The sequence below is a fragment of the Ictalurus furcatus genome, chromosome 2, assembly GCF_023375685.1.
Source record: "Ictalurus furcatus strain D&B chromosome 2, Billie_1.0, whole genome shotgun sequence".
Taxonomy (NCBI): Eukaryota; Metazoa; Chordata; class Actinopteri; order Siluriformes; family Ictaluridae; genus Ictalurus; species Ictalurus furcatus.
The window spans coordinates 29,592,709-29,613,375 of NC_071256.1; the positions used below are offsets into that span (position 1 = coordinate 29,592,709).

The 20,667-nt window shown below is 37.6% G+C and overlaps 1 non-coding gene across 1 annotated transcript; it reads right to left on the minus strand.

Annotated features, from left to right (window-relative positions):
* Positions 1-8,044: 8,044 nt before the first annotated feature.
* Positions 8,045-8,209, minus strand: LOC128604510 (U1 spliceosomal RNA). The gene has a single exon (XR_008385191.1). It is a non-coding gene; the product is annotated as a U1 spliceosomal RNA (small nuclear RNA).
* Positions 8,210-20,667: the final 12,458 nt, after the last annotated feature.

The following is a 20,667-nucleotide window of genomic DNA, read 5'->3' on the forward strand; positions in this document are numbered from 1 at the left end:
CTCGGAGTCTACAGACAATTCCTTGGACTTCATGGCTTGGTTTGTGCTCTGACATGCATTGTTAACTGTGGGACCTTATATAGACAGGTGTGCGCGTTTCCAAATCATGTCCAATCAACTGAATTTACCACAGGTGGACTCCAATCAAGCTGTAGAAACATCTCAAGGATGCTCAGTGGAAACAGGATGCACCTGAGCTCAATTTTGAGTGTCATGGCAAAGGCTGTGAATACTTATGTACATGTGCTTTTTTTGCTTTTTATTTTTAATAAATTTGCAAAGATCTCAAACAAACTTCTTTCCCGTTGTTATTATGGGGTATTGTTTGTAGAATTTTGAGGAAAATAATGAATTTATTCCATTTTGGAATAAGGCGGTAACATAACAAAATGTGGAAAAAGTGAAGCGCTACAATGAATGCACATGCAAAAATAATGGATGGATGAAACCAGTGCAAAGAATATTCGGTGTGCATGTAACTATCTACATACATTATCTAAGCCTACTCTTAAACTCAGTACTGGTAAAGAAATGGTCTTACTCCTTCCTTTCAAGTTTTGGGGGGGAAAACACTGTGTTGTCAGGACTGTCCTACTGGTGCTGACAAGATAGGTTCCCTATCTTGGGGGGGGGTTCAGGTTTTCCTACATAAGTATAATTTTGGCCTGATAATAATAAAGACACACATACAATTATATACAATATAAAGCAATTATGTAAAAATATGGTATGAAATGCTTTTAAATATATGAAATATATGAAAATATATATTTTTTAAAAATATTCTCACCACTTGAATAACTAGGATTCATCAGAATGCTCCAGTGACATGGAGAACATCACCAGAAATTCATGCTTTGTTAGAGTGCTAATGTCTGACAGCATCAACAGTGTAATAACCAGGAATGCTGGTTTTTTAATTCACCAGACACACTTCTAAATGGAAAGAAAAAAGCTTCCTGCGATTATCGTACTGTCAAGGCCACCATTTTGATGCCGATTAACCTGCGATATACTATCCAATAGCTTTATAACATGCACACACACACACACACACACACACACACACATTCTGCAGAGCACCTCCTGTTATATACTAACAAATTAATTTCATAGCTGCTCATCACTGTGATGAAGTTAAGAAAGAGAGAGGGGTTGAGGGGGGGACAAGCTGTGCACAGCCGGGAGGGAGAAAAATATAGCATTTTCCAGGTGATGAATTTTTCCAATTTCCCAGAGACAAGTACATAAACTCGTTCAATTAGGAGAGGAATCTGGAAATGAGTGAGTGCGGACAGCCAAACGGCCCCAGTCCTGATGGCTAATTTTATTGAGTGGAAAATTGAATCAAATTGCTTCATTGAAACAATCAGCCTGTACTCCTCCACAACAAACCTACACAGACACACTCACTCACTCACTCACACATATGCGCAAACACATTCTCTTTCTGTCTGGTCCTTCAATACACACAGTTTCCAGGTTTGGCCAGCTTCTGGGTTATTTGGCATTCCACCCATTCCAAGCCAAGTCAGCACAAGCTGCCCAGTCATTCCTCTGTCTTTTCACACATCGCAGTCCCAATTCTGTCTTTCCTCAAGGTCAGCTTCAGCACACAAAATCTCAAACAACGGTGGATAATGTGACACAAAGAAAGCAAAAGCCAGTGCCTTCCCGGCTTTTGGAGTGAAGCAATTCAGATCTAAGCCAGTAAATCACTCACTGAGGGAAGCTGGTTCAATGCCTCCCCCACGATGGGCATTAGAGAGTCCCTCTGTTCCCACCAACTGTAAACGAACCATCTGCCTCATAGTGCCAAGAGTAAAAAGAAACGGCCATCTAATCTCTCAGCAGCTCTCAAACTGTGGAGAGCAGAAATGTACAGATAAAATGGCTAATGACCAATTTGCTTTATATCTCAATAAGAGCCCGACTAGCACATATAACACAAATGGGTCTCCTGTTAAGAAACAATGAATAAGTATGTCATCGTTTGTGTAACAGGACCAAAAATAATGGGAGTTTCAATACACCAATTACTGTAATCAGTAGTTAGGTTTACTGTATACTGTTATATTATAACACAGCGCTGTTGAATTCTCGATTTTGATTGCTCAGACATTTGTTAATTTATTTTATAAATACAAGGCAAATCACTGGTATATATATATATACATATATATATATATATATATATATATATATATATATATATATATATATATATGTATATATATATATATATATATATATATATATATATATATATAAAATACTCTCGTTCTAATATGCTCCTCATAAATGGGGAAAATGCTTGTTGTAATCATTGATCAGGTGAATTTTTATAGCACGTTTTAATGTTTATTTAGCATTGTTGGAAGGAGTCTCCAGTGTCAGCCCTTTGTATCAGTCAGAAAAGTAAATAAATTAATAAAGGAAGATCCTTTATGTTTTCCAACACAAGAAAGTCTTCAACATAGAGAGCTTTGTGGTTTCTCAGTAACAAGCTGCATTTTCTTTTGTCTTATTTACTAATGTAAAGAGAAAAAAAAAAAAAGGAGCTGGTGCTGTTATAATGTAACTGATAACAGGAAATAACTTATTTCACAGACGTTAAAAAACATAAAAGGTAACTATTAACGGATAAAAATGTGACATCATTCTTTAATAAATAAAAAATTGTTATCATTGACAAATCGCTGTGGTATAAGAGGAATTTTGGAACATGCTGTTTTAAGAAAATAATCAACTACAGTGTGGTAATGGCCCTCCACACTATATCTGGCTGCATCACACCACTCCATCATTGATTATTTTCCTATAACAGCATGCCCCATGTTGTTCTATTCCTTAATCAAACACAAAACTCTATTGTAGGCTAGCATTTCATGTCGATTGCTGGAAAATCCAAGGCTTACAAAATAAGCACTGAGTTTTTGCTGAGCTGCTGCTTGACTTGAAGAAATGCACTAACTACAGTTTTGCAAGGCACATACACGCATATTGAGATTTTCCTTCACTAAACCGTCTTCCACCATCTGTGTCAACTACTTTTGCAGGAGCTGTTTGTTGGTAAGTACCTCTCTGAAACACTCTCTTGTGGCATTTCATATAATGTGGCAATTTAATGTTTAATAACAAAATGAAACAGCTAATCTAATCTACAGGCAGAGATGAAATGAAAATGTATCCCCTCATGAAAATTTATTCTCATTGGCATGTATTAAAGGAAATATGCCATAAAATTAAATATTTAACACACATTAAGTTTATTTCAAGCACAAACCTCAAGGTGAAAAAGAAATGAAATGTGTAGGGGACTGTCTAGGCATGAGAGCTTTGTATACTAGTTCTAGGCCTGGCTATTTTTTTTTTTTTTTTTTTTTTTTACAAGCTTTCCAGTTTAATGCATGATCTCAATAATATGGAAGATTAATACTATATTATTATCATCACTATAACTGTCCTTTATTACATGTAAAAATGAATATGAAACAGATTTAAAATACTGCTCATTCAGCTTCTTGCTGACATTAACAACTGATTCGGAGTCAGTAAGATTTGCTTGCATCATCACAGAAAGTCCATAAGTGGTTCAGACCACCAGTTAAGTATAATTTCCACCAAACCCCAGACCTCTTCTGTGTCACACCATTATGAGAAGGCTTTGTGGATGGCCTCAGTGAAGCATTAGCAGAAATCAATGCAGTGCTATGAAATAGAGCTCTCCACTCATGTTTACTTCACACTAGTGCACCTCTTAATCCAGGCCTAATTAGTGAAAGATCGATACAACAATCCCCAAGAGCCATAAACTAGGTGAGTGACAGATACAGGCCGCTGTATGACACGCCAACATGGCATCACTTATGATTAACAGTACAGAATCTATAAGTTATGGCAATTCCCAGACCTGGCTGCTCACAAATTAAGCACCAAGGGCATTATTGCTGAGAATCCCACCACTCTTACAACTATGTAATATTGATTTAGGTCTTTCTTGAGAGAAGGTAAAATCCTGGGCAGTTTTTTAATACTTTTCTTCAAGAACTTGTTTATGAAATCCATCCAGGATAATCATACAGAATCAAAGTTTATAAACAGCTAGCCATGATCATTCTTAAACACAGTAAACAACACTGAGAACCTGGTAAGATTATGACATTTTGGGAATCAGGAATCATTTTATTCATCATAGCAAACACAGTCAATATGCAATATCAGTACATGAATAATCATGCACTAATACCTGAATTAATACTTAATTAAATATGAACTAATGATGAGTTAAGGCATGTACTAATCACAAAGTAATGATGAGTTAACCTTAACTATGATGTGAGTCTCATGAATTAATGCGTGAATAACAAGCACGTTAAGTACCTGTTAGTATGTTTGTTAGTTAATATATTAATTAACACGTAGGGGTAAACTAAATCAAACATGCTCTATAAGAAAGAATATGACTTAAACATACATAATTTCAAATTGTTTATTGCCCAAAATACAAAGATGCAATAATAATAAACACCAACAATTTAATCTCGGCCCATACCTAAACATTTTAAGGAGCAGTGGCCCAAAACATGAGCAAGAGCACAAGAAAGAAACGAGTGCATGTTCATAATAATTTAAAGCCGGGAGACCAGTCTGACATAGACGCAGTAAAGCAGTCAAAATAAACACAGCGACATCTAAGACTAAAACACTGGAAAATTAGCTTATAGAACACTGGTTTTAAATGTTAATAGATAATAGATTCTGCGAAATGAATAAATGTTATTGTATTAATTTCACCCTTGTGGGCAAAGGAGCAGTGCCCAGTGCCTTAGCCACCCAGAGAATGCTCTAGTACTCCAGTGGGATTTGAAGAGAAATGGATGGAGAATGACATGAAATCTTTCTACGTTGGCTAAGGAGGATCAATATAAAATATGAAAGTAATCCAGAGCCATCCAATGATGTTTGTGTATGCAGCTGTATATAGCAAATGATATAAACAATTTGAAATTATGGATGCTTAATTCATATTCTTTCTTATAGAGCATGTTAGTTTACCCCTATGTGTTAATTAATGCATTAACTAACAAACATTTACTAACAGGTACTTATTATTCACACATGAATTCATAAGACTCATGTCATAGTTAAGGTTAGCTCTTCATTAGTTTGTGATTAGCACATGCCTTAACTCATCATTAGTTCATATTTAAGCAAGTATTAATTCAGGCATTAGTGCATGATTATTTATGTACTGTTATTGTACAGTTTTACCACATAAATATACTCATATGAGTGTGATGAACGTGGATGTAGGATGAAAAACTAGCTAGGTATGATAATCACACTGAGCAATTGTATGAGCTTAAAATGAGTACTTGGGTATACTGATAAAACAAATGAATTTTCAATAATGTACAGAGAAGTTACACAGAACTGAGGAGGGCCGTAATAATGGCCATAAAATCACTTGTAAAATAGAGTGCAGTAGTTCAGGTTTATCTTAATTATTCCCAAAGTGTCTAATGCATAGACATTTTCTCCTGGATCAACATTACTGCAGTGCAAATTAGACAGTGAATCTTCTCAGTTTGAACTTGTACTGATATTTTCAAAGGTGTTCTTGGACCAATCAAAGGCTATTTTGGATTGGTCCCATGTGGGCAATGTACAACATTCCACATGGTAATGTGGCACCAGAAATAACACACCACCCATTGTGATATGCAACATTAAAAGAGTATCAATATTGACACGGTTTGTGTTTTTGGTAAGCTGGCTCTCTGTACTAGAGCTTAGGGCAAGGTTCAGTTGTGGGTACATAAAAGCTGTATCACTGAACAATTAGTCTGAGACACAACTTAGGGTTAAATACAACATTGCAGGGTCTAAGCTAAAAGGTTATGTAAAATCTTATGCAAATTTACCTTCTTAAATCCAAGCAAAAGAGAAAGCTGTCAAGTTCTCAAGAGTATTTTTTATAATTTCTCACATTTCTTTATAATCATATTTTTGAAAAAGACATAAGGTATCTTTTTATCATCAGACTCCTTCAATTCCTAAAAAAATCTTAAATTGAACAGATGTGACTAATATCTATCAGTGTAATCTATGTGTTACTACATACACGTTCTATTTATCAAGGTAGGTTGCATTGTGACAGCTAGCTATTAGCATTCAGCTAGTTTGCGTCATCAGAGTTATCATGCTAGCTAATCTTTGAGAATTTAGGAATAGAGCTGCTGTTAGTTAGCCTTAGCTAATATCTTGTCATGTTATTTTTATGCTTTAAGTAAATTTAAAGGTTTATACTTTTCTGCTTTAATTTGAGTAAAGAATTTAAAGCTGTACTTCAACTTTTACTACATAATTTAGTTAGACGGGATATGCAGTTTTACACCCATGGCATAGCTACAATAACAAGTAAAATTTTTGTCTTTGATGTTTATATTTTATGACTTCTGCATTAAATGTTAGAGAAAAATATTTGTATGACAGTAAATAAAGTATTATTACATAATGGATCACTTTTCAGACAAAAAAACAGTATGAAGGCTATCATGTTTTACCTGCAAAAACAGAAGCAAGTGTGACAGTCAAAAGCTCCAGAACAACTCTGGCAGGGTCTCTATTTTCATAGTAGATAATAAAATCTGGACGCCAGGATGTAAAATCTTCTCAGAACAATGCCATATTCCTGCTGAAGTGGTTACCAAACAGATTTTAAGGGAGCTAAAATGCCAAAGAACGATGGACAAAAGAACAACAAACAAACAAACACCCATGGACATTTTAAAAAATATGATAAATTGGTAAGTGTAAATATCTATGTAAATACTGTATGTATACTTTAAAATCATGTCCATCTCTGTGTTGTAATTTCTCTGATATATTATATTTTATATATTTGAAATCTTTCAATAAAGATTGATTTTTAAAAAATTAGCAGCCAATATTCTCATAAAACTGTATAAAGTGTACCTGAGACTCCTGATGTGGGTTGTCACGACAAATGTTGATTTTATATAGTTGATTACTGTTTACTGCTTTTTATGCAGTTTTTTATGTAGAAACATTTCATTTCATTATCTTTGCAGGCATCATTGCTTTTGCACAGTACTATACATCAAATCCTAAACCTAATGATCTAAATGTCTGCATTAAATTCCTGTGTCAGTGTATTTTAGTGCTAGGATGCATTGCAAGCTTATTTCTTAGAAAATGTGTAAAAACCTTTTAACAGGCCCTGCAGCTTTGAACTTGAGTCTGCCTTCTTATTTGACCAGTGGTGTATTAAACATTTATGTAAAAACATATATGTAGGCTTTAGATGCTGAGTTTTAACTTGTAATGTAGTCTATGGTGTACTAGCAGAGCAATTGTTTTTCAAATTATTCTGGCTCATTTCAAATGCCAAATTGTGAAATTTTCTTGCATTGTAGCTATTGTGGAACTTTCCCATGTTGAAAAATTCAGCTTAGGCTCTGTCCACATTAATCTGGATAGCTCTGAAAGCATTTTTAGTTTAAAAAAAATATTTCTGTCAGGCGTTTATTTACTTTCCGTCTATTTACGTTGTGCAAAGTGACATTAATCTTTAACAACACTATCAAACTGGATAGCAGGCACAACAACTGCAGTACAACGTTGTCCACCATCTTGTTTGTTTTGAGCTGAATGTATCACATGTCTGCATCGGCGAAAATACATCATTGTTTTTTTATTAATATCTCCACACTACAACACGAAAATGGCGTTTTCAAATGTATCCACTTGGGAGAGTGTTTTTGAAAAGCTCAGTTTTCGCTGGACGTAAACACCACCTCACTATAGGGAAGTGGTAACTCAGCAGTTCAAACTTTGGACTTCTGCTCGGAAGGATGTGAGTTCAAATCCCAGCACTGCCAAGCTGCCACTGTTGGGTCCTTGAGCAAGGCCCTTAACCCTCAACTGCTCACTTGTATAAATGAGATCATTGTAAGTCACTCTGGATAAGGGTGTCTGCCAAAATGCTGTAATGTAATAAGGATGTAGCCTTAATGCTTTACCTCTGACTGTTAAAGTCAGAGGTAATTATCAGAAATTATGCAATAGAGAGTCCCACATTTGGGGAATTCGCAAAGGCCAGCACAGCCTGAGTGCAATCGCTGAGCCTCGCCTTGGGTGAACCACCTTCTTGATCATGGAATTGCTCCTGCCAGGTAAGTAAAACGCTGGACACTGGAGCTGACACTGGAGACTCCTTCCATAACCGCTACATAAACATTATTATATTAATTATATACAGATGAAATATTGTCCACACCATGCTGACATAGAAAATAAATCCTTTATAAATAAATACCTTCGGTCCAAACAGAAGTGGTGCTGTGATATAAAGTTTATATAAATATAATTTTTTAGATGAAATGTATTATCATGTATTATTAGTTACTCTTCACCAAAACCCTGTGACTGTACTATTGGATAAGGTATTAAAGCCAAAGAATTGAGAATTCTTCAGTGCCAGACACAGCTATTCCTTCACTGAATCTCTAAAATAAAAAAATTGTTTTAACCTGACTTTTATTAACAAGTAAACTGCTTAAAAGTTGATGGACAAATATTTATGCAACCTTGTAAAAGTTGATAAGAATTAATGAGGGTTATCTGGGGGGGCATCCTGGATAAGCACCTCGCCATGCTTGAGCTAAGCTGCTTTGTCCTCAGCTAGCCAGCAGGGTAGCAGTGACCACAGGCTATACAATCAAACAAAAATAGGATGCTAATGTGCTCATGCACATGCCTAATGATTCAGTTTAGCAAGTGGCCTACTGAAATAAAAGTGATCAAGTACATATAAGTTGTTACAATGGTCAGGGATGGTGAAGGATGTTAAATAACCTTAAAAGGTTTTTCTATATATGTTATTAGTCTTTTTTTTCTTTGAAAATCTTCATCTATTGTTTAGGATGTTATTTAAGTGTATGTTCGTTTTTAGTGTATGTCTGTGTGAGAATCCATGAGGAAACACAGCTCTGTGTACTCAGAGGAAGCAGAAGAGCTCCTTGCACAGACAGGAAGTTGAAGGCAACTGGAGACAAAATGTCTTCCCTTCTTGCACATGCAGACACACACACACACACACACACACACACGTGCGCGCACACACACACCAAAATGATCAAGACCATGTACAGATGGACTTTAAGTCTCTAAAATATATCTAGAGTACACACATTGTTTTCTACATGCGGCAAGATTTCCCCCACAGGCCCTACTGTTTTCTTCAGTCACTCCACCCATCACTGTGCTACATTCAAGCAGATTGCTCTGATTGAAAGACAGGACACTGGGCAAGAAATTTTGCATCAGCGTCTGCAGACGCCTCCAGAGTGCGTCGGCACTTTGGTCTTCTCTCCCCACTACTCCCATCCAGTTCCTCTCCACTCCCTGTGTACCTTCAATGCCTGACATGGGGCCTGCGCCAGGGGTCATACTTCACGTCATCAGGTCACTTCCCACACAGTCTTCCAGGTCGCGTTCTGTTTCCCAGATGCATATTTCCTGAGCAACTGGGCAGGCTCAGTGCAGATTGGCCCTGAATCCCTGCTGTTGTTCTCCTGCTCTCACCTGTGGCTGCATGACGGGGGGCTCTGACCATTCCCAGACCATAAATCTTACACGGATGTTGTTTTTGGTTCTCCTCACTGTAGCGTGTGAACCGACCATTCAGCCAGCGGCCTCGGCCATCCTTAGAGAGTGTGCTGGTTTGTTATTTGAAGGACAGAGAGGGCAGGCTGCAGGGACTCATCAAGAGCGCTACACTTCCGGTTCACACCTTGAGCACAGTCCATGTGTGGAGAGTATGTGCATTCCTGGCGTTTCCAAAATAGTACACACTCCCCTGCATCCCCCTGTATCTTTCCACTTTCTTGTCTCTCTTCCTCCCCTCGCTACTTTCTGTTCATTTTTTTTTTCCACATTTTGCTTGCTTCCAAATAACACTGGTTCCTGAATGACTCTTAGCCTAGACTCTAATGCACTTGCATCCACCAAAACGACTCCCTTTAGGATTCAACATCATTAGACAAAACAAATCTTACAGTTACATACTCAAGCAGCTCGCACAGCTTATGCTTCCTTTTGGCTACCATATATATGAAGTTCTGCAGCCAGCAGCTCTATTCCAAAGAGTCTTGATTAACTTTGTCTGGCTCCAAGCACACTTAGGAATGGCTCCTGCAACCTCAGCCGCATAATGCAACAATAAACTCTCTATCCCACCCATATTCTACACATGCACACTCAAACAAATTCCTCTTAAGATGCACCACTTCGGACCTCGAGTCAGCAGAATCGATGAGGTGCACTCTGTCCATAGCTTCCTGTTTACTGCTGGAGTCATTAACAGAGGGCTGGGAGGGTCTGTATGGACCAAATATTGGGGACTGTATATATCTCTTCACCTCTTTCCTTTTGACTCGACAGTCTGGGCCAGTCTGGGGTGTCTCCTTCCCTGGCATAAGGAATCGCACAGACAAAACGCAGACATTACAGTTCAAGAATGGAGTCTTGCGACACGACCCAGCCAGGAAGCTGTACCCAGGGGAGCTTAAGTGTATTTGAAGGCTAATGGTGGATGATTTAACGAGGTGTAAAAGCTTGATTTCAGATCTACAGTGCTGTGAAGTATTTATTGTGCATATCTCATACTAAATTGTTTCAGAAATTAAAACAAAATCTAAGATAAAACAAATGCGACCTGAGTAAACACAAAATACAGTTTTTAAATGATAATGTTATTTGTTGAAGCAAAAAAAGTTATCCAATACAAACTGTATTACCAATCTATATAACAATCTATGAAACTGCATTCATACTGGGGTTCAGCTGGACTAAACACAACCAGGCCTGATTACTGCAAACTCTATTCAATCAACTCAACACTTAAATAGAACTTTTTCAACAGCTTGAAGTTGGTTAAAAGGTCTTACCCAGTAACACACTATGCCAAAACTCTGAAATAAAGCTCTGGGACTCCAATGGACCACAGCGAGAGCCATTATCTCTAAATGGAAAAACTCTGCACAGTAGCGAACCTTCCCAAAAATGGCTGACCTTCCAAAATTCCTTCAAGAGCACAGCAACTACTCATCCAGCAAGTCACAAAAGAGCCAAGAACAACATTAAAGGAACTACAGATCTCTCTTGCATCAATAAAGGTCACTGTTCATGACTCCACTATCAGAAAGACATTGGGCAAAAATGGTGAAAACCACTGCTAACCCAGAAGAACATTAAGACTCATCTGCATTGATGTTCCTCAAACCTTTTGGGAGAATGTTCTGTGGACTGATGAGTCAAAAGTGGAACTGTTTGTAAGACAGGGGTCTCGTTACATCTGGCATAAACCAAACACAGAATTACACAAAAATAACATCATACCTACGGTCAAGCATGGTGGTGGAAGTGTGATGATGTGGGGATGCTTTGCTGCTTTAGGGCCTGGACAACTTGCAATAATTGCGGGAAACATGAATTCTGCTCTCTACCAGAAAATCCTAAAGGAGAATATTCGGTCTACAGTCTGTAACTTCTGAATGTCCCTAAAAAAAAGCAAAATTAAAGTTTGGAGTGGCCTAGTCAAAGTCCTGACTTGAACCAGTTGAGATGCTGTGGCAGGACCTTAAATGGGCAGTTCATGCTCGAAAACCCTACAGTGTGGCTGAACTAAAGCAGAGAAGAGTGCACCGAATATTCCACCACAGCGCTGTGAAAAACTGATCTCCAGTTATGAGAAGCATTTGGTTGCAGTTATTGCTGCTAAAGGTGGCACATACAGATTTCAAGTTTAAGGGGGCAATTGGTTTTCACATGGGTGATAGGTGTTGGATAACTTTTTGTTACTTCAATAAAAAATATAATAAAAAACTGTATTGTGCGTTTACTCAGGTAGCCTTTGTTTTATGTTGCATTTCATTTGAAGATCTAAAACTATTTAGCATGAGATATACACGAAAACAAAAGAAATCAGGAAATCAGTAAATACTTTTTCACAGCACTGTAACTTTAGAGCTATTGTTCATCTGTTTCTCTTGGGTCAGTATACTTCACACACAAAATTTGTCATTAAACTTAAGCAGCATTATATTGCCTGAAATAAAGAATTATACATGACACCATCTACTAAATTTATGGGTGCTCATTTCTAAGAGCAGACCGCAAAATAGGACTCCTGACGTTCATTGTCTGAGCCCTGAGTCATCGATTAACTTCTGACAGACAGACGTCGATGAACATGAGGCCATCTCACTGAATTTCTGCTGCTGTTGTGGTTTTTCCTCCATGGACCCACGGACCACCAGCTACAGTATCATTCGCCGCCTGTCTATTTGGGATCATTATGTTTTCCTTCCATATAGTTAGTCTTTTAGAGTTTTGTGTTCTGTTTCTATCCCTCTCTCTCTCTCTCTCTCTCTCTCTCTCTCTCTCTCTCTGCCAGTTGCACACAAACACATTCACACATTTGGATTCAGACAAAAAGCAATGGTATTTAACATCCAAATATTTATAGAAGTTGGCAGCATGGAACATCCAAAGCATGTACACATAGTATAGGGAATTAGTGTGTAGCACTAACTCTTAGACAATGTAAATAAGTTCTAGCTAAAGTAAACATAAATCTGCCAGCCAATTCATGAATTGTTATCAAGGGTACATAAAACACTGTCTTCTCCGAATATAGAAAGGCTACCTAAACTAAAACAAAATTGATCAGATGACATTGATAATCTAAACAGTTGATATTTAAGCAGGTTGGCAGTAAAACATTTATTCGTATACAAATCAAATGAATAGCCAACAATTTCGACGATGAGCACTTATTTATGTTTTGAGGTCATCCACTAAAAAGATGTTAATTGCTTCAAACAGGGTTTTTTTGCACTTCTGCATTTCAAGTAGCTTCTCTTTACTTACTTACTTAATGTCATTGAAACCTATGTAATACACAAACACAGGCACCGAAACAAAAGACAGAATTATCAAATTCCTAGTGCACCTGGCGTCCATGTTTTTATACAGCAGGTGAAATAATCCAGGAAGCAGGAAGGTAACTTAACCGCTGCCCTGGTCCTATGACACTTTGGTGTCCCTGACTTATTTATTTATTTTCATGTCATCCAAAGCAGTCTCAACAACAAGAATGTGCATACATTTGGACACATTCATATAGACATCAACTTTAAAAGCAGATTAAATGTGAACACATGACACAATAGTGCAGTGTGATGCAGACATTCTGTAAGATTTCTGGGCAAGAATAAAGTCTGAACATTTACCTGTGGCATTTTCTGCACTTGTGATGACCTTCATGTCTGAGCGTTAGATTGTCAGAGTCACACTCTCTCTCATCACATTCCTGTCTCATAGTTTACTTTAATAGTGAACTTTTTTTAAATGTTGTCCTTAGTAACAAACCTGGAATCTCTGATGTGTAATCTTTACCCCGTTTAAACTTGCAAGATGTGTCAGCATGTCCAGACTTACATTCCTCTTTGTTACTGTTGTAACCATGTACCTTTTCTGTTTTGCTAGAGTTCTGCTGTAGTTACTGAATAATAAGCTGAGACTTCAAGGAGTTGATGATCCTTAAGATGATCCTTAAGCTACATTATAATCATAGACTCAGAATCATAATTGCTATGTTCGACCAATAAAAGGCTGATGGTGTCAAGAGTTGCTTAAATCAGGGATTTTCATTTATTTGTTTATTTATTTACAGCCAAAGACCCCTTTAACTATAAATATATTCACTGAACCCTCTACAGATCTATTTTATGAGTTCACAATTCAGATATTAGGCACATTATTTAAATGTGAATAATAATATTTTGGCTGTTTATTGGAGCCATGTAGGTTTTTTTTATTCCCGAACCTTGCACTCATAAAACACATTTTAATTAAAATTCTCATTAGATTCAAATTATTAATTAGATTCAAGTTATAAATTCAAGTCTTTATAGGTTATTTATCAGTCTACTTTGTTTTATTTAAGTTGTTGGGATTTAGATTAAACCTACAATAAGATTAGTGAAGCTGACTGATAACTAGAAGAACTACATAATAAATAAATAAATACATATCATGGATTATGATTTTTAAAAAAAAAAGGACCATTGTGGACCATTGCTTTGAGAACCCTGAGCTTAACTGCATCAGCAAGACATGATCCTTTTTTAATTTTCTCAAGTACAACAAAATTTAAATATTCTGTTATTCAGAACCAATTTTAATTTCTTTCTTTTGTCAGTTCTCTAAAATTAAATCCACATGTCCCTTAATACCCACTACTTTCTTTCTATTATCCTCATTTCTGTTTGGACTATATTCCCATTGTTTGTTTGTTTGTTTTTTAAATGCCTTCATGCTCTTCTCTTTATGGCATATATTTTACCTATATGTTCTCTCTTTATATTCTCTAACACAGAGATTCTCTCTCTCTCTCTCTCTCTCTCTCTCTCTCTCTCTCTCTCCCTCCCTCTCTCTCTGGATCTCTTTTGTTCACTCACTCGCCCTGCACTGGAGTTGACAATAATGATGAGCTATGTGTAGTCAGGCTGGAGATGAGAGATGCATCAATCTGTCTGCACTCACAGACTTTATGTCAGATTTTGTTTAAGACTCTGCTAGAGTTATACACAAGCACTTGCTTAGAAAGAGTGAATTAAAATATTTTTATGCCGTTATTATCTCTATTAAAGATATAAAAAGTTAAGATGAAGAAGAATGGATGAAGAATTGAGGACCTTTAGATAAGCTTGAACGGAGTAGAGGCATGAGTGACAGTGACATGGACTGCACATTATCATTATTTTAATAAATAAAAACAGAGAGGGCCACACCACATAGGACAAGAGAGGGGAATCATTCTCACCTACTTCTCCCCTTTGTGGTTATTGTATCATTATTATTATTTTTTAATTGTTATTAAATAATTTGCTTATTCATAGATTTTTTCATAATAGTAATGTTGTTGTTGTTGTTTTTAATCTGGTCAGCAACATGGCAGATCCAGAACCTATCCCAGGAACACTGGAAATACACCCAGCATGGGATGCCAGTCAGGCTTGTTTATGGGAAGTGAGAGGAAACCGGAGAACCTGGAGGAAGCCCACAGGAAGAGCTTGCGAGGCAGTAACCCAAGCTCAGAATTGAAATGGGGACCCTGGAGCTGTGAGACAGCAACACTATATACCCGCTGTGCCTTCTACAGTACATATATACTATATATAAAATAAAAACAGCTTGCTGTGCTGCGGGAAAGATGTGGCTACCAGGTTGACATGCAACACTTCGGAACCCTTAAGGCTGGTTTATATTTGATGTGTGCAGAAGCAGCAGCAACACAAGTACTATTTTTCACATACTCACCTGTGTACTTTATGTACATCTGGAGGATTTAAAGAGACATCTCTAAATGGCATATCAGGGCCAAAATATCCCTGACCATCTGGGTCACAAGAACTTAGCGATTTCATGTACAGCAATGTTAAAAATTTTGGTAGCACTTTACAATAACAGTACATGAATAATCATACACTAATACCTGAATTAATAATTACTAAAATATGAACTAATGATGAGTTAAGGCATGTACTAATCACAAACTAATGAAGAGCTAACTTTACCTATGATGTGAGTCTTATGAATTCATGCTTGAATAACGACCACCTTAAGTACCTGTTAGAACGTTTGTTAGTTAATGTATTAATTAACACGTAGGGGTAAACTAAATCAAACATGCTCTATAAGAAAGAATATAACTTAAACATGGATAATTTCAAATAGTTTATATAATTTGCCATATGCATCTGCGTACACAAACATCACTGAATGGCACTGGATTACTTTCATAATTGACACTGATCCTATTATTAGTGCATTTTTCTACGTTCAATAAGGAGGATCAAAGTAAATTATGAAAGTAATCCAGAACCATCCAGTGATGTTTATGTACTCATCATTAGTTCATAAGTAAGAATTAATTCAGGTATTAGTGCAGGATTATTATATGTCATGATTGGTGTCATGAGCTGCACCTCATTTTGAAAAATCTGACCTTAGATTTAAAAATATTTACTAATCTAGTAGACTTGTATGCAAAACAGACATTTCATTAAGTTTGAAGACTAAGTGAGAGATTTTTAAAATTCAAACCCTAAATGTAATAGGAAAAACATCAAGTGTGAGTAACTGTCTTGCACAGTATGTGATTTGAGACACTAGATAGTTTGGTCGTCATTTTTTATTTTTAACCTGAAAATGCTTACTGTCTTTATAAGTCATACATATAGGGCTGAACACCAGTAGTTACGGTGTCAATCATACTGATTCTCCTGATTTGTTGTTGCTATAGTATCCGAAGCAGGAGCTGTAAAGGCACAGCCCTCTTCTGGAAAGGGGGCAGGACGCAGCAGCTCATTTGCATGTAAAGAGACACACACGAAAACAGCATGTCTTTGCTTCCACCCAAAAAGGGGCATTTACAGCACGGTATAATAAATGATCCGTGGGTTGTTTTGAGATGAATCTTCACGGACACATTCTGGAGACACCTTAGACTTATATTACTGTACATCTTGTAAAAAGGGGCATAATAGCTCCCCTTTAATGATTCTGAAACAGTGGGTTTCAGCCTTCGAAAGGGTTTATAATGGAATAATGCTAAATATCCAAAGAACGTCTGAGATATTTGGTCTGTGTCGTAGGATAGACTCCGGACTTTCATACACTTTGACCATTTGCACAGATTTAACATTGTAGTATATAAAATATTTGATTTTCTTCTTTATAAAAATCTTCACTTCGTTATGAATATCTGTGTGTGTATGTGTGTGTGCGTGTGTTTGTGTGTGTGTGTGTGTGTATGTGTGTGTGCGTGTGTGTGTGTGTGTGCAGTGTCCTGTTGTCACTACAGCAGTGTGTGTGTAGCCTAGAGGCGATGTGTTCTCGCGTAATGGGATCGGTGTTCGAGACTGAGGCAGTATTAACGGGGATAATTGAGTTGCTCATTCAAGCGCAACAGAGCTCTGTAAAGATACACGCAGTCAGACTGGTGAAGCTGCCTCTGTCTCCTTCTCTCTTTTTCTGTCTCTCTCCTTTATCCATCTGTCTTTCCTTTCTCTCTCTGAGGCTCCAGTCTTTCTTTGTACTTTGCACTAAGTGTACAATGTGAGATGATATAAACAATGTACAAGGCCATTAATTAAAGGGGTACATAAGTAGCAAAAACTTTGAGAACTTGAGGAAGTGTACATTTTCAGTCTATTCCCCCTCTCTCCAGATTGCAGTGTTCTCTCTCTCCTCCCAGTGTAGGCTACATTCTCCTCTATGGGGAGAGATTTATAGCAGGCTTGCTTCTCAAAAACAGCACATTGTCCCCCCGCACACCATAGCTTGTGTGTGTGGGGGGGGGGGGGGGGGGGGCATGCACGAGAAAGACTTTGAATACAATTCTGACTGCAGCAGCTTGTGCATATATACATTGCATCTAGCAGTGAGTGTGTGTGCGCACGCACACACTCACACATGCAAATAAACAGGGGTGTCGTGCAAATAAGCATGTGTGTGTTGCGCTCGCAGGGCGAGGCGGGTGGCTCACGCACTCAGCTGCGACCTGCTCGCTCTCTCATTTTCAATCTCAGCCCAATTAATTTAGCAGAATTAATCTCTCGCTGTGCACAGACGCTCCTGACACACACACACACACATATAGGCGCGCACACACATCTCTTCCACACAGCGTGTGGCACAGTGAAACATGAAATAGTGTCTCATGCCACCATCCATCTGGCATCTTTACACACACACACACACACACACACACACAAACCACCCTCCTCTCTGACATTTGGAGATGGGGGAGTGAGTGGGTGGGGGGATGATTTCCTCTGCTAATGAAGAACTCGCTGTGTTCATGCAGGCAGGAAAATGATGGCCGCGTTTGAAGGAGCCTCTCTGTTTCACAGCCCTTTCCAGTTCAATACTTACACTGCACAAAAATCTGTCACAGTTTCATTTGAATCCCAAAGTACTATGTAGATTGGTAGTATTTGTTTATAAAAATGTATTCAGTGCCATTGGTTTCTACTATATAACAGCTAAATATGAGTAACATGCCATAGATCTTGCATGTTGGATATTAAACTATATAGTAACTTGTGTGAAAACTGTACATACAGAAGACTTCGTGCTACAGTGCAATAATTATTTAGAATTTGATGGGCAAAAAAAATGACAGAAACAGTGACAAAACTAACTCTTATGAACAGTTTGAACAATTCAATATGAATTGAAGTCATAAGGATGAACACTAACTCTACCTCTTACATGGTTTCATGTGAATTTTTATACATTTCTAAATTTACGCGATTCAAATTGGATAGTAGAGATATTAATAATTAGTCTATATCATACAGCAAGCAATTACATGGTATGTCCCATACATAATTTTTTTGTTACTGACACATTTCTCCCATAGATCATTTCTGAATGTCCTGAAAAAATAAGCATAATAGCTTTAATGCTTTAGGATCAGAACAAAATATTCTACTTAAAAAGTGATTTTAGAGAAATCAAAAATAATTTGATGGCAGGTGATCAGATTGTGAACAACAAATCTTTTATTTTTACTCTTTTTCTGGTTTCCCTTTTCCAGCATCGCTCAATCATAATTTCACCCTTTGTTTGGTGGGCTTTGGGCCGAGGTTGTCCAGGCAACTGGTGGCTTGACGACCGGGCATGACTGGTTGCCATGGATGGCAGGTGCCGTGATGGCCAGGTTGGCATAGTTTCCAGTAGAATGGGCAAAAGAATGCCAGCTGTCCACACCCAACACACACACACACACACACACACACACACACACACAGACACACACATTTATGCACATACGCAAATACGCACAGTCCCTGTTCAAAGCCACCTGCCTTGCAGTGAGTGTACACAGATGTGTATCCAAGGACAGTGATTTTGGGCAGATACAACCATAATGTATGTTATACACACATTAAGCATTTGTAGTATGCAAATTAAGCATACAGTAGGCCTCAAGTAATCAAATATAAATGCACAAAGTGCTGAGAAAGTGCACAGAGTGTTGATCAGGACCCCTAGTCTTGATTCCAGATGTCACAAATTCTGTTTGAATCCCCTGCAGTTTCACTACAGGAGCTGATTTATTCTCAGGAACCTAAAGCAGATGGAACATGCCCGACTATGCAGAGTCAGGGCTGTTATATGATTCCCATAAGAAAACGGCAAACTTCCATTAGAAATGCCCTCTGCCCTCTATTACAGAAGTAGATGAGTAGTGATTTGATTGTAAAGTGTGCTATTACTTGAACATCAAGACTATTCATACCGAAATAACTACTCTAATATATACAGAGATAGATATTAGAGATATTTCACAACAGGCCATTTTGCAGGCTTTTAAAAATCACTGTGTTGCTATGACAATATTTTCACAGTATTCACAAAACAAACATGCGCAATTTCCTCTCAGCCTTTTGTCACACATCATATTCTCACCAACACACACACATAGGTATACTGCCTGTTAATCAGATTAAGCCCCTGCCCCTGCATCCTATTCTAGCTTTACATCTTCCTGTCTTATGCCAAGCTTTTCATTTTAGATAATACCATTTTCAAACTGGCGCACTATATTTCATGCAGTCACCATCCCCTGAGCACTAAAAAGCACACCAAATCATCTTAAATCTCAAATGCAGAGTGTAACCATACGAGGATATAACCAGTATATAAGCATCGAGTCCACCTGGGAGTCCTGAGATGCTTTGCCACTGAATTTCTCTCATGGGAGCCTTGGAATGTGCAAAGTCTGGCCATTTGGGAGTGGGCAGTGCTTTTTTAGAACGCATAAATTACGACACTGTCATTGCACACCGGATAGGCTTAGCATAAACTAGTGATCATGGAGGACTTCAGGCATCAGGATGGAAAGGGGCCTCGCAAACAGCCCTGCTTACTGTCGACTGTGGAACCTACCACAGGTCATTTAGACACTGCGAAGGAGTCATCTGTTCCTGGTGCTTGAAGTTTGTTTGCATATCTTAAAGAACCATAAGTCTTCAGTATCCTCATTTCTGCCAGACATATCCAAAGGCAAACAGTATTGCTGAAACAATATGCATACACAACTGCCTGTCCTATTCATCCATTTGGCCTTCAGTGGTAGCGCATTATTATATAGTGCAGTGAGTGTCTAGTATTTAATAGGTAGAGCTGCAGTACATATGCTGCATATTAGATTTTAATGTGCACAGTAACTCATGCGAAAATGATCAGCATCTATTAGCAAATCTTCTGACAAAATATACAGTTAAGGGTAGGGTTAGGGTTGTCTTTTCTTGCGACTTCATTTGCATGAAACGGAACAAAACCCAAACATGCTCACTTTTGCTCCTTTCTCTTGAGATTACTTTTAACAGTCCAAGAATTGAAAAAATAATACTGTAATAACTGCATTACTTTGAAAGTGTCCAATATTGTATGCTGATACAAATACATAGTAATAAACATAACGACCGCGTTCGATTTTAGAACTTAATGCTTAAAGATTTACTGTTATAGTCGTAAGTACTACTAAAACCGCTACAG